We start from the raw sequence: 22,281 nt of genomic DNA on the forward strand, positions 1-22,281 counted from the left end.
GCCAAGCAGCTTGGTGAGAAAAGGTCCACTGTTGGAGCAATCATTAGAAAATGGAAGAAGCTAAACATGACGGTCAATCTCAATCGGAATGGAGCCCCATGCAAGATATCACCTCGTGGTCAATGACCTGAAAAGAGCTGGGACCACTGTTTCCATGGTCACTGTTGGTAATACACTAAGACGTCATGGTTTGAAATCATGCATGGCACGGAAGGTTCCCCTGCTTAAACCAGCACATGTTAAGGCCCGTTTTAAGTTTGCCAATGACCATTTGGATGATCCAGATGAGTCATGGGAGAAAGTTTTGTGGACAGATGAGACCAAAATTGACCTTTTTGGTCATAATTCCAGTCTGTGTGTTTGGAGGAAGAAGAATGATGCGTAGCATCCCAATAACACCATCCCTACTGTGAAGCATCGGGGTGGTAGCATCATGCTTTGAGGGTGTTTTTCTGCTCATGGGACAGGGCGACTGTACTGTATTAAAGAGAGGATGACTGCAGCCATGTATTGTGAGATTTTGGCCAAAAACCTCCTTCCCTCAGTCAGATCATTGAAGATGAGTCGTGGCTGGATCTTCCAACATGACAATGACCCAAAGCACACAGCCAGGGAAACCAAGAAGTGGCTTCGTAAGAACCATATCAAGGTTCTGGAGTGGCCTAGCCAGTCTCAAGACCTAAATCCAATGGAAAATCTTTGGAGGGAGCTGAAAGTCTGTGTTACTCAGCGACCGCCCAGAAACCTGACTGATCTAGAGAAGATCTGTGTGGAGGAGTGGGCCAAAATCCTTCCTGCAGTCTGTGCAAACCTGGTGACGAACTACAGGAAACGTTTGACCTCTGTAATTGCAAACAAAGGCTACTTTACCAAATATTAATGTTGGTGTTCAAATACTTATTTTCAGCTGTATCACACAAATAAATTGTTAAAAAAATCATAGATTGTGATTCCCGGATTTTTCTCTTTAGGTTATCTCTCATACAGTGGACATGCAACTACCATGAACATTTCAGACCCCTCCATGATTTCTAAGTGGGAGAACTTGCAAAATAGCAGGGTGTTCAAATACTTATTTTCTTCACTGTATATATTCACACATATACACATACGTACTAGGGACGTAACGGTTAATGAAAAATTGATAAACAGCGGTAAAATTCCAGACTGCTAGTAATAACGTTTACATTTTTAAAAACTGTGCCAGCGCCCCCCACTACCCCAAAGGGGAATAAGCGGTAGAAAATGGATGGATGGGTTATTTATTAATGAATTTAATTTAAGGATTAGAATGGCGGTCTCGTGCAAAACTGTTTTGGTAAAATTTTACCATATATGAAGATAGCCGCTGCTGTAACTATCAACAATAATGTCCCTAGATACTCAAATACCAAACAGGTTGTTTGGAGGAAGTATGAAGGCAAGATTGTTTAATAATTGTCTCCGTTTGATTTAAAATTTTCTGGACTTACGCAGATCCCAAAAACACAAGCAGAGATACCCCAACAAAAAAAAAAATGTTTGCATAATAGGGGCTCCTTCAAAATAAATGTAAAATGTTAATAAGCAGCAGCTACTGAGGAACAGTTGCATACTTGAGTCTTGTTGAAACTATTGGTGATACAGTGATTCATGTAGCGAGTGAGCTGTCACTGTAGACCAGGGGTGCCCATTACGTCGATCGCGATCGACTGGTCGATCGCGATCGACTGGTCGATCTCGGAGGGTGTGTCAGTCGATCTCAAGCCAGGCATTAAAAAATAAACATAAAAATGAGCAATCATCAATCATACCAAGACTTCACTTTCGTCAGTTTTTTGACATTCTCGGCACCCGAGGATCTTGTGAGATGACGCTGGCTGCTGCAAGCTCATATTTAAGAAAAAAATCACTAAGAAGGCGGACGCAGGGAAACACATTTTATTTCTAGAGACTCCGTACCTACTGTCAAAACTCTAAAGACCGACTGCACAGTTCCTGTCTTCACCATAAAAGACCTGTTTCATCCTGCCTGTGCTAACAAAATAAGAGACTCAGAAAGCTAACGTGCACAAGCTAGCAAGCTACGGAGTTTGATGCCAATGTATTTCTCCCCCGCCCTCAGCGACCGCTTTCTCACTTGCTTGCCCACCCGCACACTCACTGACGTCACTTACCTGCTGCCAGACATTAAAGGGCCACACACATATGCTACTCTCATAACAAAGTGTTTGAAAACAAGTATGCAAGTTGGACAAATGAGATGCCAAATCCAACCACTTTCATGTGGTATTGGACAGAAAGGAGGACTTTTTTTTTCCTCCATTTGAAAATGCGGACGTTATCAGCACCACTGTCTGATTCCAATCAATGCAAGTCATCAGAATCAAATACACCAACTTATATTCTTGTCTTCATGAAAGAAAGGAATCTGTGTGTTAAACATGCTTGTATTATCATTAAACACCATTAACTTGTTAACAAAAATGTCTCTTTCATGAATAAATAAATATAAATTATAAATAGGAATGAGGTAGATCTCCTCGACTTGGTCAATTGAAAAGTAGCTCGCCTGCAGAAAAAGTGTGAGCGCCCCTGCTGTAGACTTAATAATCAGTTAGAAATACTTTTTAGAGGTTTTTCACTGCCATCTCTTCTCCTCGAAGACTAATACCAAAAAAAATACCATTAACTGATTTAGGCAATAACATAGATTCCACTTTTAAGGATATTGCAGCCACAAACCATTTGCAGGGATTGTGTCTACCATAATTGTTCGATGGTTAACGATTAACCACTTTAATCTGTTAAAGAGATTTGGTCTATATTGAATAACAAATTGTGTCACTTGATAGCACAGTACTGACATCTATTCGGTCATACAGAACTCTAAGCACTGCACAATCTTATCTAAATGCCCCTGCAGCTTGAGCCCTCTCGTGACAAGAACACAACAGGCGGCTGCTGAGTGACTAATAAACTGCTCCTCTGTTTGCACTGAAGACAGTTGATGTGTTTCCATGTAAATGTCTAACTAGGGAGAGGGCACGGACGAACATTAACCTCAAATAACTGACTGCGTTTCTCCCAGCACCTGCTCAACATGAGGCAGAGTCCACTAAAAATCATCTGCGATTGGATCAAAGAAGGCACAAGAGCAATCGACATGATCTATGGGCACTAAGCTGTCAATGCTGATACTACGGTATCGCCGCAATCACAGATAACTCAGCCTTTATTTGGCGCTTAACTGCACACAACTAAAAGATCAGAGGTGCAAAGAATAATTGCAGCACATTTTTTACATAGTGGATTCGTGCACACATGGAGAAAACACTCAGCCAAGAGGCTGACTTCTGAATTGAATTGTCATGCAGCATGTGATGTTTCCCCAGACAAAGCAGCATTAATCTAGTTTCGAAAAGAACAACGAGTAATAAAATATAAACAAAAACAGATGGGTAATTGCACAAAAGAATCACAATGACTAACGAGGTCATATGATTTTTTTTCCCTCTACATTTTAAACACTTACGTGTTGTACGTGTGGTCTACATCAGCGTTTTTCAACCATTGTACCGCGGTACAGTGGTGTGCCATGAGATATTGTCTGGTGTGCCGTGGAAGATTCCGTCAAATTGAGTTAAAAATATTTTTTTGCAAACCAGCAATTATAATCCACAAATAAAGTGCTGTTGTTGAGTATCTGTGTCATCTAGAGCTGGGTAGAGTAACCATGTGATACTCTTCCATTTCAGTAAGTGGCAGCAGGTAGCTAATTGCTTTGTAGATGTCGGGAACACGGTTTGTGGTGATCACAATATGCAGACGACAGCGGGAGCTAGTGTGAAGGTAAAAAGGTATTTAATACTTACACCGAAAATAAAGAGAAAGGTGAGTGCCCCTTATATAGGCTTTGCAAAAGGAAACTAAAAACTGAACTATCTACAAGGTAAACAAAAAACGAATGCTGGACGAGAGCAAAGACTTGCAGCGTGTGGAGCAGAGATGGCGTCCACAAAGTACATCCGTACATGACATGACAATCAACACAAAGAAGGATAGCGTCCGCACAACTGAAAAAGTCTTGATTGCTAAAACAAAACAGGTGCAAGGAATAGCACTCAAAGGACGACATGAAACTGCTATAGGAAAATACCAACACAACAGGAAAAACCACCAAAATAGGAGCGCAAGACAAGAACTAAAACACTACACACAGGAAAACAACAAAAAAACTCCAAATAAGTCATGGTAAGATGTGACAGGTCGTGACAGTAATCCTGCTTTGAGACAAGCGCTACAGTGATGTGCTTGGTTATGGTTTAAAGTCATATCCAACAATTGTGAGAACTACTTTTTTATTGTCAATATCGGATGCTGAGTTTAGTTTTCTAATGATTTCTGCTGGTGGTGTGCCGCCCCATTTTTTTAATGAAAAAAAGGTTGAAAAACACCGGTCTACATAACATGTAAAGACGGTTCTTTGGTCTAAATTTTGCATGGATTATGTTTTACGGACCATTTTATGACCGTCCATTCAGAAATGCAAAGATTTGTGGGCGGTCTTACTTAAGTGCCTCCACTTTGACTGCGTCTACCTCCCATCATTAATGTTGTAGTTTTTAGAGCTTCCGTAGCGAATCTTCTGACAAGAAATAAATTCCAACTAGGACTGGGCGATATGGCCTTTTTTTAATATCTCGATATTTTTAGGCCATATCGCGATGCTTAATATATATCTCGATATTTTGCCTTAGCCTTGAATTAACCCCTGATACATATAATGACAGCAGTATGATGATTCTATGTGTCTACATTAAAACATTTTTCTTCATACTGCATTAATATATGCTCATTTTAAACTTTCATGCAGAGAAGGGAACTCACAACAAAGTCAATTGACCAAAACTGTATTTATTAAACAGTTATTATCAGGTGTCTTTTCAAATTATGCTACATATTAGCAGTAATGCTACTTTTGGTAGCAACACTTGTGCCCCACACTTGACAAATTAAAGTTGTCTATTCGACATCTTCCCGCTTGAAGCCGAACCACCACCAGACGATGGACCCCCTGCTCCAGTTTTTCTTGGGAATTAATTCTTCCTTCATTTGTTACCAGATTCGCACCTTCTTTCTCTTGTATTACCACTCGCACAGCTGCGCTAGCATCACAGCTAACGTTACCCATGCTGCTACCTCTCTGCTCTGACGTATGATGTGACAGTATGTGACGTGTGTAAAAAGGTGCGCTTATTGTCTGTGAGAAGGAGACACAAGTAGGGGTGGGAAGAGCCTGTAATGTAATGCCTGCAGCTAAAAGCAACTGCGTGAGAACGTATACTCAAATATCACGATAGTCCTTTTCTATATCGCACAGAGACAAACCCGCGATATATCGCCCAGCCATAATTCCAACTATACTTTGTATTAGAAGAGACGGAAAGCGGAGGATGCATGTGCATGTATGAGCCACAACAAGAGGATAAGAGAAAAATAAGGAGCTTATTGACTACAAGGTACTTAGGCAAAGCACTTTGAGTAAATTTGTACCATATATGGTGATATCCACTGACGTCACACTAAGATAAAGCATCACAGGTTGTGAAAAAGCAGAACGACTCGTCTGGAGGGAGTATGAAGGAAGGCAAGATTGTTTGATAAAAATCTCTCTCAAACGGCCACACGACAAAGGCACAGTAAAAGATACCAGTATGGCGGTATTATCCAACTCAACTTGTAAGCGTGCAAAAGAATACATTTTGAGAAACGATTTAAGCCACAACAGTTTTCAACAACATATGGCACAAAAACAACAGTAACAAAAAATATATTTACTTTCATTTGTGATCTTTTCTTGTTTATTTTCTCCAATATGGTAACCTGTTCCAATCTGTTGGATTAATTATTGTCTGTATCATTTTACTCACACACTGTGCTACAGTGAGAAGCCCCACACTAAAATAAAGTACGACAATATTCTCAACAGACTCAACATTTAGCGTTATAGGTTCACTTGACTTTCTTGGACTCAAGACAGCGGGCTTTGATTTATGCTTTTCCAAATTCCTCCCGTGTTTCCGCCTACCCCCCTACCACCCCCACAGCGCAGACATATAAGCAGAAAGAAAAATTGCTGTCATGTGTATAATGTGTATTATGGAATGGATTAAGTGAAGAAGTTATACATTGTACTGATATGATGCAGTTTAAGAGGCTGTTCAAATTAATAGTGCTTACAAAGTACAAAGACGACAAATTATGAGAAACACTTTCAACCTTATTGAAAATAAGATATTCCTTATCTCAGTATGTTGGTAATGACTGGATTAGTTAATTACATGTTACAGAACTGTTGTAATGCTCATTCACGGATGTCATTTTGCTATTTTGCTGTAAAGAGGGTCAGTAGATGAATGTATGTATTTGTGGGCGCTCTGACGTGGGAAAGGGGTAGGATTAAATAAGATTTGCTTCTTCCTACTCCTTTTCGGGCATGATGAGATGTGAGGTAATATTGTATTGTCTGACGTATTGTGTTGTAAATATTCATGTTTGAAATAAACTAAGAAAAGAAGAATGTATAATACATACTTGCCAGAAGTGAAGCTACCTGCTTTTCCCCAAAAGTTTAAGTCGATATTGGCAGGTTACATTTTACCATACTTGACATCACTGTGGACCAATGCTTTATTTTTTCATACCTTTATTATGTCTGATATAACAACTATGCCTTTAAAGCTTTGATGCCTTTTATGCTCTTTTACAAATCATATACTATGCTGTATGATGTAGGGCTGGGTTATTATTTAATCAGTGATCGGCAGAGGTGTGGACCCGGACTTGCGATTCGACTTGGACTTTGACAGTAATGACTGTAGACTAGACTCAGACGTACGTTCGATGACTCGATATGACTTGAGACTCTGCTACTACGCTAATATTTGGCAAGGCACCGACAAGTTCAATGGAGCAATTACATATCTATATCTATGGGTAGAACAGGGGAACCTTCAATATGTTTTTACCCAAGGGCGTAGGAATGAGTCTAATAATGGGGTGGGACGGGGGTCATATACTATATTGGAATCTGGATAGATGTGTAAATAGTTTGAAGGGTATCGTGTCATAAAGGAATTAATGACACTGCAAAACATTGACAAAATACTACACCACATTGACTGTGGGTTGCACGATATGGATGATGTAAATAGGGCTTGTAATACTATTGTTATATTGTGGTAATGTAAGTATAGGATTGAATTATGTCATAAAAGAAAATAATCATATATTCACAGTAAATTAACAAGTAGATTAATCATAGTTTTGACAAAATAACAACAGTATACACCAGCAGCCAAACTAGGAGACTTTGTGACCTGTTTTGAAATGCTTCTACGATCATTTATGTGCCAAACAATATATTGTTATATATACACACCGGTAATCTCAGGAGACTGCAATATGTAACTGTATTTTAAACTTCCAAAACACATAATAGTTCATTTTTAATATCAATTTAAAACAGAAAGTAGTTCAGCCAATGAATGAATAAACAAGATTTGCTCAAACTATATACGACTATGTCACTTTCCAGCCGTGTTATTCAATGGTGGTTGTACAGTGCCTGCCACAAATAAATTAATGTATGGGAAACAATGATGTTGGCTCACTCACCGCAGACAGCCTTTGCACAACAAAAAAGTAGTCCCTTACTAAAAACTGATAATGATCCACTTTTTTATTTTGCAAAATCTTATACCATTGTATTTGCTATAATCATAAATAAATGTAGATGTTGTAAAAAGAGCCTGAATTGATTCAGATCAACAACGCCTTGTTGAATTGCTTGATTTTTCACACATACGGATATAAATAGTGTTTGGGGATCATGGTCCGAGTGGACATAATAGCTCTGTGCCTAATACAAAATGATTTAGCAACACCTAATGTTGCAACCGTTGTAGTAAATCCTTTAGGTGTTCAAATGGATATTAGTCCTGCAACTGTTGAGGCCATTGGAGTGCAGTGACCTAAGTGTCATATTCAAGAAGACAGACTGAGATGAGATGAGCTGTGTGTAATGGCCCATTATCCTGCTGACAGTGTGTATTAGAAGACTGGTTCACTTTGGTCATGAAGGACACTTTCATCAACCATACTAATGACTGTGGTGATTGTACCATCCTTTTTTCCCAATTTGAGCCTGGATTCATGGTGGCTTGTGCTGCCTTTTGGGGTAAAAGAAAAATGTAATAGAGACAGAGTTACATCCTATACATTATTTTGACAAGTGGTTATTTGAATTTGTATTGCCTGTATGTCAGCAAGAATAGCATGGATCGGACATCTACCATCAGTAAAGACAAGAAACATAGGGCACTACGAATGTTTTCTTGATTCTCTGTAAACCCGAGAGGTGTGTGAAAATTCCACCGGGTCAGTCGTTCCTGAAATAGCGAAACCAGCCCATCTGGCAAGAACAACCATGAGACATCCTAAATCTCCTAAATCATCAGTCTTCCTTATTCTTACGGTTGACTTGAGCTTCAGGGGATCTTTTGACCACGGAACAACTCCTAAATACTAAGTGTTCATTTTAAGCAATTTAACAGATGTAATCAATAAAATGTATTGCTGTTATAAAAATGTTTACAACAGGTTTTATACTTCATTCTGACAGCACCAATAAAAGTTTGCCAAAGTAAGGTTGAGGGGAATTATGTTTGTAGGAGAAATGGTGCATATCTCACCTTCCTCCAATTAAGAAGAACTGAGTGGTAGAAGTAGGGGTAGGAACATCTAGTCACCTTAAAATTAGATTGGATTAAAATTCCCAGAATTGTTTTTTAATTATGATTGCAGACCATTTAGCACGTGGTATTTGGATCTTATGAGATCAGGCCCTAAATGTTTTTTTGACCTGCCTCAGGACATCCGATGAAAATGAGCTGGTACTGAGCATATATCTGCCGTGTGCAATATATTTATTGTGCAATGTCCCTATAAAATAAACAAAGATTGCCTTCCAATCACCGGAATAGACAATGCAAGTGTGAACGATGACACCCACTGATTCTGAAGACAATCTATTAAAAACATATCCATGTAGAAAACCTGGCGAAGTAATGCGACCACAGCACCATCAGTCTACACCACTCCGTAACAGAATTCAGTGTCCAAGCCAAAACAACATCCATAAAAACGGATATTAATCCATGAAAATATTGAAAAGCTGCCAAATGGTCTGACCGATGTGTTTTGGTTCTCTGGACTCTACAAACTCAAAAGGTCTGTGTGCAACATAAACAAAGTTCCAATTGTTACACGACAGAGACAGTGTTACCAGATTTCACAAGAGAAACAAGCAACAAACTCAATATTGAAAACAAGCTAAAATTTGCTAATAAGCAGGCTTGGCAACAATGGACAGAGAATATATTCAAAGAAGTACTCCAATATCGGTATCGTATACAAAGTGAAAAAGTTGTATCAGGGCACCTTTAAACAACCCAAAAATATATTCAACGTTTCCTAGATAAAACTACTCATATTTAGGTATATGTAGAGTAAGAAAAGTACATAAATCAATAAACAGGCTGTTGCAGTTCATTTTAAGTTCATACAGACATTGACAAGTGGTCACTGCAAACTCGATCATGTTTTCAATTCGGCTCCCCGAATTCAGAGCGACACCTTTTAAAAACTTCCCCCCCCCCCATCATGATGGACAACCTTAGGAACTTCAAAATAATATTTTTTCCTTATGAAATTTCTATTGGAACAATTTCCATAGTCAAAATCAACGCATGTATGCACTTATTTTTGCCTTCAATGCAATTTGAGTCTGAGACGGCAGTAACCAGACATGATCTCATGCACACCCAAGCAGTAACAGAACCCTGTAGTACAGTAAATTAGTTTATCTAAAAATATTGTAAATCAATTACATAAATATCTGCCATTAATTATTATCAGTAAAACATACAAAAGCATGGTTATATTTAAACTATTTGTAATTGTAGTAATTTTCAAAGTTAAATCAATTGTACATGTTTCCCCTTTACTGAATGAGGAGTAATACAATATGTTTATCTAGTCCGGGCCACTATATCGATTTTGTCGATATATTGAAATTTTTTGTTGCAAACGATTTAAAAAATTTAAAAATCGATTATTTACTTCTGTTCCTTTGGCATACTTTTGCCCCCATGAGCTTCTGTACCTTCCACCGTCTCACTCACTTCCTTAATGGGGCACCTAGCGAAATATGGCTAACAAGGAAGAGACATTTGTTCCATAGAAAAGTGTTGTCAGTACTTTGGATTTGCAGCAACAGGTTTGGAACAAAAGATTGCACTCTGCAAAGTTTTTTTTAAAAAAAGGCAGAAGCACAACAAACTTATTCCTGCATCTGAAACCAAAGCTTTTTGTTGAGTGCGGGAAATGCAAATGTGTACAAAGAGAACAAGTTTGCAACAACACAAAATCTACTGAAAAGCAGCTTACTATGGTGGAAATCATTTACACAAGGTACTGTATGTATGATGAAAAGCCTTCATAATAACGGCGTGATTGATCTAATTACTTTTATGTACGTTACAAAGCCGTTAGCTATAATCTTGGTGTAAGATGGCACGCTACTTTTGATGTAGTTATATGTAAACATATCTGTGTCAGAAGCACAGCAGGTCCAATGTAGGAAACCAGCATTAAACAGGAAAATTAAGTTGATATCAAATATAAAAATGTAACATCACACACAGCAGACAACAAACACACGTACACATACACACTACTACTAAATACGAGGCAACAAATCAGTGATTGAAGTGACAAGCTTCAGCTTGCAATCCAAACAATACCCCCTTTGTGACTCAAACGCATGACAGCCATGGAAGCACATTCAATCTCTTTATTAACCAGAGGTAACAAAATCCTGTAAAAACATTCAACAGAGCTGCTGCAACTGCTGACAAACTGCCGCTGCTAAGTTAAAAAACACAACAGACCTAATGTTGCGCTGTCTGGGCAACGATGTCACACGCGTCACTTGGCAACAGGCACCGCCTTTTAAAGGCACACACACACACACACACACTCAAATATAAAACATTTCTTAACTGCAAAGGCCAGATATTTTTTTTAAGTAACGCATTCATTACTTTCCCTAGTAATTAATTACATTTATTAAAGAGTAATTAAATTACTTTTTTGGTTAAGAAAAAAGTAACTATAATTAATTACTTTTTTAAAATATTAATCGAACACTAATGATGATATAGTTATAGTATGAACGATAATAAAGCACAGTAGAGAACAATCACTAAAGCAGTCGCCCTGCACACCTCCAAGATGTGTGAATGAAAAAGCTTGTGTTTATCCACTTGACTTACTGAAACTATTGTCTTCTCAATGTTGTACTTGATTATTTATTTGCATACGATATACAATACTACATTTTCAATTATAGAAATATTTATTCAAGACAGAATTTTTAAGTTTGCATTTTATTATTCTTAATGTTGGAGATTTATTATTTATTTTCATTCAATGTGCTAATTTTTGTTAGCAGAAGTTTTTGTTTCAAACAAAAGTATGGCTTCCCAGAGGAAGTTCTTAATTAATTATTACATAAAAAGCAGCATTTATATCTGGTCTAAAAAGACCACACAACATTATTCAAAATAGAATTTTGCTCAGAGTAAGATGCAGTGTATACAGTACAATTTCAACATGCTAGTATTTGATCAAATGAAATAAAAACATGTTTTGTATTAAATGGTTTCTTTAAAAAGTAAGAGGAGAAAATATTTTGAAAAAATCCTAAATCAAATTTTGGGGGGGGGGGGGGAATTTTAGATTTTAGGCCCTATTCTACCTTCCTTTGTAACTGAACTACTGTGTGGAACAATTTCCCTTGTGGATCAATAAAGTTTGTCTAAGTCTGTATCGACCAGGTCTATGTTTATCAAATAAGAAAGTGTTTGTATTGTGTCACAAACTAAATGGTATGATAGAGCACAGCCAAAGCTTAATTTAATTATGATGATCTTCAGCTACCACATTTGGCATGGACGCAGCACTTTGCTTGTCGCCTGATTACTTCCATCCATCCATTTTCTGCCGCTTATTCCCGTTCGGGGTCGCGGGGGGCGCTGGCGCCTATCTCAGCTACAATCGGGCGGAAGGCGGGGTACACCCTGGACAAGTCGCCATCTCATCATTACTTACCACCATTAATTCATTCAGAAACATTATTATCTGCTATGTATCTAGAAAAAAAAAAATCCCACTTTTAGGTGAGAACCAACCCCCGTAGTTCACTGTGAATATGTCAACCTTGGTAAGAAAGAACATTGTGAGTTCAAACTCATGTTTTACAAATGATACAATATCTTTAGTTCTGATTCATTGTAAGCAGAATGTTACAATAGAGCAATTTACGATGTTATTTCATTTTTTTGGTTTAATTCTGTGAAATACTTTTCAACAATGTATTTGATTAGACAAAATAAAAATGACTTGATTAAAGCAGGGAGTACTCAACATATGCCAAATGAACAGCTGCCTTTAAGTATTACTGGCTAAACCTTTTGTCTTCAAGTGGTGAGCAGTGATGAAATGATTGAAGCGTCACAAAGCTAACATAATCCTTGTGTTAAGGACTGATCTGGTGCCCTACACCTTTAAACCAACACTGTCTAATGCTTCAAAATACATTCACATTGTTTCTTAGGAGTCTGTTGTCATTAGCTCTCAAACCACTTCACGTCTTTGGAACATCAACGAAATGTGCGTACAATTTACTTAACCATGTTTGACATTACACAACAAATGTGGCAAGTGTCTTTTTCCGTTGCTTTATTCCTGTGGTTTGAAACTAAGAACCCGAAATAACACGGTTATTGTGATACATATAGATAAAATGCATTAACCAATAACCATGGTTTGAAACAAAGTGCTGCCAGCATTTTGCAAAGGATATCTTCCCACAATTTCAGACAAATCAAATACTGCAATAACAGGGGCTTTCCAGGTGTCCAAATGCTGTGAGTAGCATTTTTTGTTGCTATGGGTTCCTTGCTGACAGCACAGCAGGCTAGTGGTCTCTCTGCCTCACAGTCTGCAGATCGAATCTAAGATCAAATAATAATAAACAGACTACACTGAGTCCACAAAGTGACCCTGTCATCTTTTTTTTTTTTTTACACAGAAGTTAACAATGCTGTCATAAAGCTGCCACGGCACATAAATTTAGATAGCATTTCGATGTTCTGTGACAACACCTTTGAGCTGCTATCTTGCAGGCTCTACATTTACACACATTTTGAGTGTTGTTACTACAGCTGCGGCAGAGCATTCTACAATTTCTGTCTCTGTGGTTTACACACTAGTTGAACAAAGGTGTCGTAATCATAGTATATCCTTCCGGTGTGAAAGGTACAAAAATGACAAATGCATACTATATTGCTTTTTAACATCTTTCCACTGAGATTTTAATCAGTAGTGGGTGGTAAAGATACACACACATTTCTGTCATTTGTCGATACCAAATGGTAATGTTATTGGGTCAAAAACAATGCAATGGGAAGAACAAAACCACAACTACAATGTTGACTATTCAGTGCTACGTTACAAATTTCAAGAAAACACATCCGGTCTGCCAGATAATAAGAAAACTGAGCCCGAGGGATCATAAGTGTTGCCAACTTTGTATCTATGTTTAACAAGTAATCAGAGCCATTTAGAATCTAGATACTCAAGTTGCAACAAATTTAGTGAAGACCTTTGGAGACTCTTAAGGCTTTAACGGTAAACAGTCGGTAATGCAAACCACAGTAAAATAACCGACAGGTACTGTTTTTTTCAGGCTATATGGCGCAACGGTATTTAAGCCTCACCCACCAAGTTTTGGAAGACAAAATATTTTTACATATATTAGACCCACTGGACTATAAGCCGTATGAAAGACTTTGTAAATGTTTATTTTCATGTTTATTTTCGGTGCCTATCACAAGGAATTAAAACGTCTGACTTTACTATCATTTTTATGCCAGATAATATATGTGCGCAATATGCATTATTTATTGCACATTTTTTACTTTTCGTTGTGTTTTACTTGTGTAGCTATATGGAGAAATGCAATCAAGTGGCAGCTGGCTGCATCAGCTCTGTGCTCTTACTGTATGCTGAAAACAAAGTTTCGTTGTACTTGTGCAATGACAATAAAGACCTATCCTATCCTATATGTTATGTAATTTGTGTTCTTTGATGTTTTCATGTGTTTACCTTAATTTTGGAGGATTTTTTGTAACTGAACTGCAACCACATACCATATATCGTTATCACAGTAGGCTGCAATACATGTTGCGATATATTTACCTCGGAAGTTGGAAGGCGGAGTACGGAATGACATCACAGCTGAGTTGTGAGCGTTTCAGTTACGAGATCGGAAATCAAGATGGCAACATCCACAAAAGCTTTTTTTTTGCGTTTGCCTTGTCTGCATATAAACAACTTATGGGAAAATATGCACTCTTTCTGCAACCTTCAAACAAAGAGGAGTAGGAAACACAGACGTTTTTGCTAACACCGTTGAACGTATTTACCATATGAAATAAATGTAGTATACACTACAGTAACATTACCATAGAGAAACTTTCAACAATACATTGTGTATGGCTGATGTAGTGCGACAAAGACTAATTAACAGTGCCAATAACGGACATAATAGAAGCGGTTGTCATTGTTTACATCCTGAGCAGCCATCTTTGAAGCTATCTAAGGGTTAGTGATGGTGCGTTGTATTTGTACTGGGAAGTCGGAATTTCAACTGGAACACCCCTTCAGGTCAGATTTCCGATTCGAGCAGAGTTTGTTTCAAAGATGGCAGCGCTGGTTGTAAACAATGATATCCGTTTCTATAATATTTTTAATAAAAATTTCTGAATAATTAAAAAAGTCATATACTTTGTATTATTGTACATTTATATATGGTAATGTCACTGGAGTATAAACTACACTTTGTGTGGCATATACGCTAAGAATAGAGTCTGTGTTTCGTCTTCACCCACCATGTTTGAAGGTTGCAGAAAGAATGCATATATTCCCATAAGTTGTTAATATTCAGACATGGCTTGTGCAAAAACAGCTTTAAGGAATGTGGCCATCTTGATTTTTGACATTGTAACTGGAAAGCTCACACCTCTGCTGTCAGGTCATTCCCAACCTGAACGGAGCACAAGAATGCTAGGGATTTCCGACCTCGAGAGGTGTTGCAGTTGAAATTCCGAATAGGAACTCTGAAATTACAACTTCCCAGTAGGTCATATCGCCAATCATACCTTGAAGTTACCACACTGCAACAATCTGCATTGAGGAAAACAAACAAATCCTCACTGAATGAGACTGAAAAAGTAGGACCTTTGCAAACATAAAAGGGACCGCACACCAATTAAAACTGCATATGTAAGAGCTATAAAATCTACAACCGGTTATGTGACCACAACAGACCTTTTACACAAAGTCAGGCCGTTGACATGCCACACCCCCATCTAAACCAAAAGTATTTCCTGTGTGGTAGATTGTGTCCAATATGGACCATTTCCTATGAACGTCTGTAAAAATGGAGACGTCAGCTGTTTAAGAAACATCACTAAAGACTACCCGATCAAACATATGGTTAAACTGACAACAATAAACTACTTACCTTTGCAGAATGCCTACTTCAGGCTATCTGGGATGGATATTAACAGTTGGTAACCTGCTTTTATCGCCGAAAATTAGCTACTCAAGATTGACTAGAAGCCTGCTCAATCTGGCACTGCAGAAAGGAAAGGGAAGTACCCTTCAACAATGTTTTCGCATTGGGATATTCCTGTACATTATCCCTCAAGGATCCCTGGGGCAATGTTTTTCAACCTTTGTTGAGCCAAGGCACATTTTTTGCGTTGAAAAAATTCGGAGGCACAACACCAGCAGAAATCATTAAAAAACAAAACTCAGTCGACAGTACAAAGTCGTCGCAATTTTTGGGTATGACTTTAAACCATAACCAAGCATGCATCAATATAGCTCTTGTCTCAAAGTAGGTGTACTGTCACCACCTGTTACATCACACCAAGACTTATTTTGAGATTTTTGCTGTTTTCCTGTGTGTAGTGTTTTAGTTCTTGTCTTGAGCTCCTGTTTTGGTGGCTTTTTCTGTTTTTTTTTTTTTGGTATTTTCCTGTTGCAGTTTCATGTCTTCCTTTGAGCGATATTTCCCGCATCTACTTCGTTTTAGCAATCAAGAATATTTCCGTTGTTTTTATCCTTTGTGGGGACATTGTTTATTGTCATGTCATGTACATTGTAGACGCTGTCTTTGCCCCACACTAAGTCTTTGCTGTCGTCCAGCATTCTGTTTTTGTTTACTTAGTAGCAGTTCAGTTTTGGTTTCGTTCTGCATGGCTTTCCCTAAGCTTCAATGCCTTTTCTTAGGGGCACTCACCTTTTGTTTATTTATGGTTTAAGCATTAGACACATTTTTACCTGCACACTGCCTCCCGATGTTTCCGACATCTACAATTAGATACCAATTACCACTTACTGATATGGAAGAGTAATACACTGTTACTCTGCAGAGCTCTAGACAGCACCGACACTCAACAACAACACATAATTTGCAGACTATAATTACTGGTTTGCAAAAAATATTTTTACCCCATCGATCCATCCATTTTCTACAGCTTGTCCTTTTTTGGGGGTCAATTTAGTGTTGCCAATCAACCTATCCCCAGGTGCACGTCTTTGGAGGTGGGAGGAAGCCACCCAGTCACGGGGAGAACATGCAAACTCCACACAGAAATATCCCGAGCCCGGGATTGAACTCAGGACTTTCGTATTGTGAGGCACATGCACTAACCACTGAACCACCGTGCTGCCTAATTTATAGGTTATTTTTAACCCAAATAGGTGAAATTGGATAATCTTCCATGGCACACTGAACTGTATCTCATGGCACATTAGTACCATGAGACACTGCCGTGGGGTACCTGGTAGTCTGTTTGTTATAGCAGTGTTTTTCAACCACTGTGCCGCGGTACACTAGTGTGCCATGAAATGCAGTCTGGTGTACCGTGGGAGATTATGTAGTTTCACCTAATTGGGTTAAAAAAAAATGTTTGCACACAAGTAATTATATTCCGTAAATAATGTGCCGTTGTTGGGTGTCTGTGCTGTCTCGAGCTCGGCAGAGTAACCGTATGATACTCTTCCATATTAGTAAGGTGCAGCAGGTAGCTAATTGCTTTGTAGATGTCGGGAACATGTTGTGTAATGATCACAATATGCAAACAACAGCGGGAGGCAGTGTGAAGGTAAAAAGGTATCTAATTCATAAACAAAAAATAAACAAAAGGCAAATGCCGCTAAGAAAAGGCATTGATGCTCGGGCATGGCCATGCAAAAAACTAAAACTGAACTGGTAGCAAAGTAAGCAAAACACAAAATGCTGGACGTTAGCAAAGACTTACAGCGTGTGGAGCAGCAGACGGCGTCCAGAAAGTACATTCGTACGTGACATGACAATCAACAACAAAATAGGATCGCAAGACAAGAACTAAAACACTACACACAGGTAAACAGCAAAAAAAACTGACAAAGTCGTGACAGTGCACCTACTTTGAGACAAGAACTATAGTGATGCATGGTTTGTTATGGTTTAAATTAATATCCAATAATTGCGAGAACGACTTTATCGTCAATATCGGCGACTGCGTTTAATTATTTTATTGATTTCTGCTTGTCATGTTCCTTAGGATTTTTCCAATGAAAAAAAAAATGTTCCTTGGTTTAAAGGCCTACTGAAACCCACTACTACCGACCACGCAGTCTGATAGTTTATATATCAAGGATGAAATATTCACATTGCAACACATGCCAATACGGCCGGTTTACTTTGCTGAAGTGCAATTTTAAATGTCCCGCGAGGTATCCTGTTGAAAACGTCGCGGAATGATGACGCTTATGTTGACGCGTGCTTGTGACGTTATTGGTTGGACCGGACATTTCAGCCCAGCACCACTCACGGCTAAAAGTCGTCTCTTTTCATCGCATAATTACACAGTATTTTGGACATCTGTGTTGCTGAATCTTTTGCAATTTGTTCAATTAATAATGGAGACTATAAAGAAGAATGCTGTTGGTGGAAAGCGGTGGATTGCAGCTGCCTTTAGCAACCGAAACACAGTCGTTGTTTCTTTATTTGTTGTGAAGCTTTAACACAAAGCGATCAAGCCAACATGTTTCTCTATGTCAACCAGCAAGTTTTTGGATGGGAAAATTGTGATATTAAGTCGGCTCTTACCGGGGACTTGGGTGGATTATGCGACTTCCTCCTGCAGCTGTCAAAAAGGCAGCTGTGATCTTGGCTCCTCCATTGGCTTCTCTCAGAGACACTGGCGTTCACCGCAGCCCTCTGACTTTCAGGTATGACTTTATAATCTCACTAAAACACTATTAACACAATAAGTACATAAGGGATTTTGCAAAATTATCCTAGTAAAAGTGTCTAATAACATCTGAATTGTTGCCACTGCCATGCCTGGAGCCGTCGACTCTTTTTTTTTTTTTTTTTTTTTTTTTAGTTTTTCAGTGCAACTTTCCTCATCCACGAATCTTTCATCCTCGCTCAAATTAATGGGGAAATCGTCGCTTTCTCGGTCCGAATAGCTCTTGCTGCTGGAGGCTATGATTATAAACAATGTGAGGATGTGAGGAGCTCTACAACCCGTGACGTCACGCGCACATCGTCTGCTACTTCTGGTAAAGGCAAGACTTTTTTATTAGCGACCAAAAGTTGCAACCTTTATGGTCGATGTTCTCTACTAAAGCCTTTCAGCAAAAATATGGCAATACCGCGAAATGATCAAGTATGACACCAAGAATGGACCTACTATCCCCGTTTAAATAAGAAATCTCATTTCAGTAGGCCTTTAAAGGCCTACTGAAACCCACTACTACCCACCACGCAGTCTGATAGTTTATATATCAATGATTAAATATTCACATTGCAACACATGCCAATACGGCCTTTTTAATTGACTAAATTGCAATTTTAAATTTCCCGGGAGTTTCTTCTTGAAAACGTCGCGTAATGATGACGTGTACGCGTGACGTCACGGGCTGTTAGGAAATATGCACACTGCACACACACACAGCTAAAAGTCATCTGCTTTAACTGCATAATTACACAGTATTTTGGAATTCGTGTTGCTGAATCTTTTGCAATTTGTTCAATTAATATTGGAGAAGTCAAAGTAGAAAGATGGAGTTGGGAAGCTTTAGCCTTTAGCCACACAAACACACGGTGATTCCTTGTTTAAAATTACCGGAGGTGAAACTTTACTATGGATCAGAGCGGTCAAGCGAACATGGATCCCGACTGAATGTCAACCAGCAGGTTTCGGTGAGAAAATTGTGGTAAAAAGTCTCGTCCATAAAGCTGCCGTCGACTTCCCTGAGACATTGGCGTCATGACACCCGTGTACACACACCTCCGACTATCAGGTACTGTTAAACTCACTAAAAAACTAGCAACACAATAAAAAGATAAGGGATTTCCCAGAATTATCCCAGTAAATGTCTGTAAAAACATCTGCATCCGTCCCAATGCAATCGCGTTTTTTTTTTTTTTTCTAGTCGGTCGCTATCAATATCCTCAAACACGAATCTTTCATCCTCGCTCAAATTAATGGGGAAATTGTCGTTTTCTCGGGCCGAATAGCTGTTTTTGTTGGAGGCTCCCATTAAAAACAATGTAAATACGTGAGGAGCCATCGACATGTGACGTCATCGTCTGCGACTTCCGGTAAAGGCAGGGCTTTTCTGTTAGCGACCGAAAGTTGCGAACTTTATCGTCGATGTTCTCTACTAAATCCTTTCAGCAAAAATATGGCAATATCGCAAAATGATCAAGTATGACACATAGAATGGATCTGCTATCCCCGTTTAAATAAGAAAATCTCATTTCAGTAGGCCTTTAATGATTTCTGCTTGTGGTGCTCCTTAGGAATTTTCCTTTGAAAAAAAATATTCCTCGGTTTAAAAAAAGGTTGAAAAACACTGTTATAGTATTAGTATGCATGATAATAATTGTAAATGCAACACTGCAAACTTTTACACTGGAGATTATGCACTACTGCTGTAATGGTTGTGTTGCTGCACTGGGAGTTTTGATGCTCCCAAATGGGTTTTAATGGTTTTAGATGTTAATATGAGAGGTGGACTTGAAGAGGAACAGAAGGTTTAAGCAGATCATCTGACGAGGAGACTGAAACAATGAGCTGGGCTACTTTAGCTTCCTCTCTGCCGCATGCTGTGCTGCCTATCTGCTGTCAAGCTAACCAGCTCCGGCTAGCGATTACCAGCCGACGTCTTCCATTAACAATAACAAATCATTTCAACAACAACAACAACAAAAAAACTTACCGACTTAGCTACTCGCCATTCGCATTCCGGCTCCCCGTCCGTCCATGGCGAGGCTACTCCGTTAAAAAGCAGTAGAAAGTCACACCGTTTGAATCGCACTTGAGACCGGAGAAAAGCCCCGAAGACATGCACCCGCAGCAGAGGAGGGGAGGCCGGGCGACTCACTGGACTTGTGCCGTCTCCAGTGGAGATAACGTCGGCGTCAACAGCGAAGACGACCCGCGCCCGGAGGGAGGAGACATGACGGGGGCGCGACAACACAGCCCGCGACTCTCCGCCAATTACTCCCCGCGGCGAATGTAGCTCTCCACTCGGGGTTAATTCCTCCGTATTCGCCGTTTGCGAGTGAACGGCGCGGTAGTTTCTTGGTGTGGGAACTGATACAATGTAGCCAGGCAGCAGCAGCAGCAGCAGGAGGAGCCGCCGGGAACACCTGGAGAGGGATTCCGCGCGGATTGAACTTGGAGAAAAGACCCGGGAGTGGATCATCCAGGAAGGAGGACTCTCACTTTGTGCGATTCAAAATCGATTCTCATTTTTATTAAAAATCGTTTTTTTTGTTTTTTTTTTAATAAATCCAACTAGGGTCGGGCGATATTGGCTTTTAATAATATTGCAATATTTTTATACCATATTGCGATATACGATATACCGTATTTCCTAATTAATTTAAAACCTCTTCTCACTCCTGCGCTTACCAAAGTCATGTGGTAAAAGTAAGCATGCACTAATTATTTTAAAACCTCTTCTCACTCAAGTTGAAAAACGTATTCGGTTGTTACCATTTAGTGGTCAATTCTACTGAACTGTGCAATCTACTAATAAAAGTATCAATCAGTCAATCAAAAACTCCGGCACTTACCAAAGCTATGCAGTAAAAATTTGAGAGTGATGTAAGCTTGGGCCTTAAATCCTACTGAATAGCTCTTAATCTTCTTCCCTTTATGCGATTTCAAATTACCGGTATCGAAATCAGCCTCCTCCATTTTGAAAATGATGACACATATATATATATATATACATATATATATATAGATATATATGTATCCCTGATATAGTGCACAATACCGGGGTGGAGTGGAATATACAGGGAAATCTGCGAAACAGGCTTGTAGGGATGAAGTTTTTTCCTGACCTAACGTATATTTTGCTGTACCCCGGTATTGAGCACTGTATAACAGATAAACCACAGAAACCTCGACTATATATATAAATATGTATATATATATATGTATATATATAAATATGTATATATATACACACATATACATATATATTCATACATATACATATATATATATACATACATATATATACATACATATACATATATATATACATACATATACATATATATGTATATATATATAGGTATACATATATATGTATATATATACATATATATGTATATATATATACACATATACATATATATTCATACATATACATATACATATATATATATACATACATATACATATATATTCATACATATACATATATATATATACATACATATATATACATACATATACATATATATTCATACATATATATATACATACATATATATACATATATATATATATATATATATATATATACATATACATATATATATATATACATATATATATATATACATATACATATAAATAAATAAATATATATATATATATATATATATATTCATATATATATATATATATATATATATAGTAAAACAGCTGAACAAACAAAACAGAAGTCATCGTCATGGACCCACTAGATGCGGAAGCTAGCTCTATATTCAGCTAAAAAGACACAATAACGCCACAATGACGT

General features: G+C 38.3%; 1 protein-coding gene across 3 annotated transcripts in view; it reads right to left on the reverse strand.

The window, feature by feature from the left end:
* Positions 1-20,761, reverse strand: part of LOC133542836 (zinc finger protein 609-like) — a 235,845-nt gene extending 215,084 nt beyond the window's left edge. For 2 of the 3 annotated variants that reach the window (XM_061887035.1, XM_061887033.1), the window contains exon 1: positions 20,458-20,605. The gene's annotated coding sequence lies outside the window, so the exon portion shown is untranslated. The other variant, XM_061887034.1, reaches the window with a different exon arrangement.
* Positions 20,762-22,281: the final 1,520 nt, after the last annotated feature.

Source organism: Nerophis ophidion, linkage group LG25 (assembly GCF_033978795.1).
Source record: "Nerophis ophidion isolate RoL-2023_Sa linkage group LG25, RoL_Noph_v1.0, whole genome shotgun sequence".
NCBI lineage: Eukaryota > Metazoa > Chordata > Actinopteri > Syngnathiformes > Syngnathidae > Nerophis > Nerophis ophidion.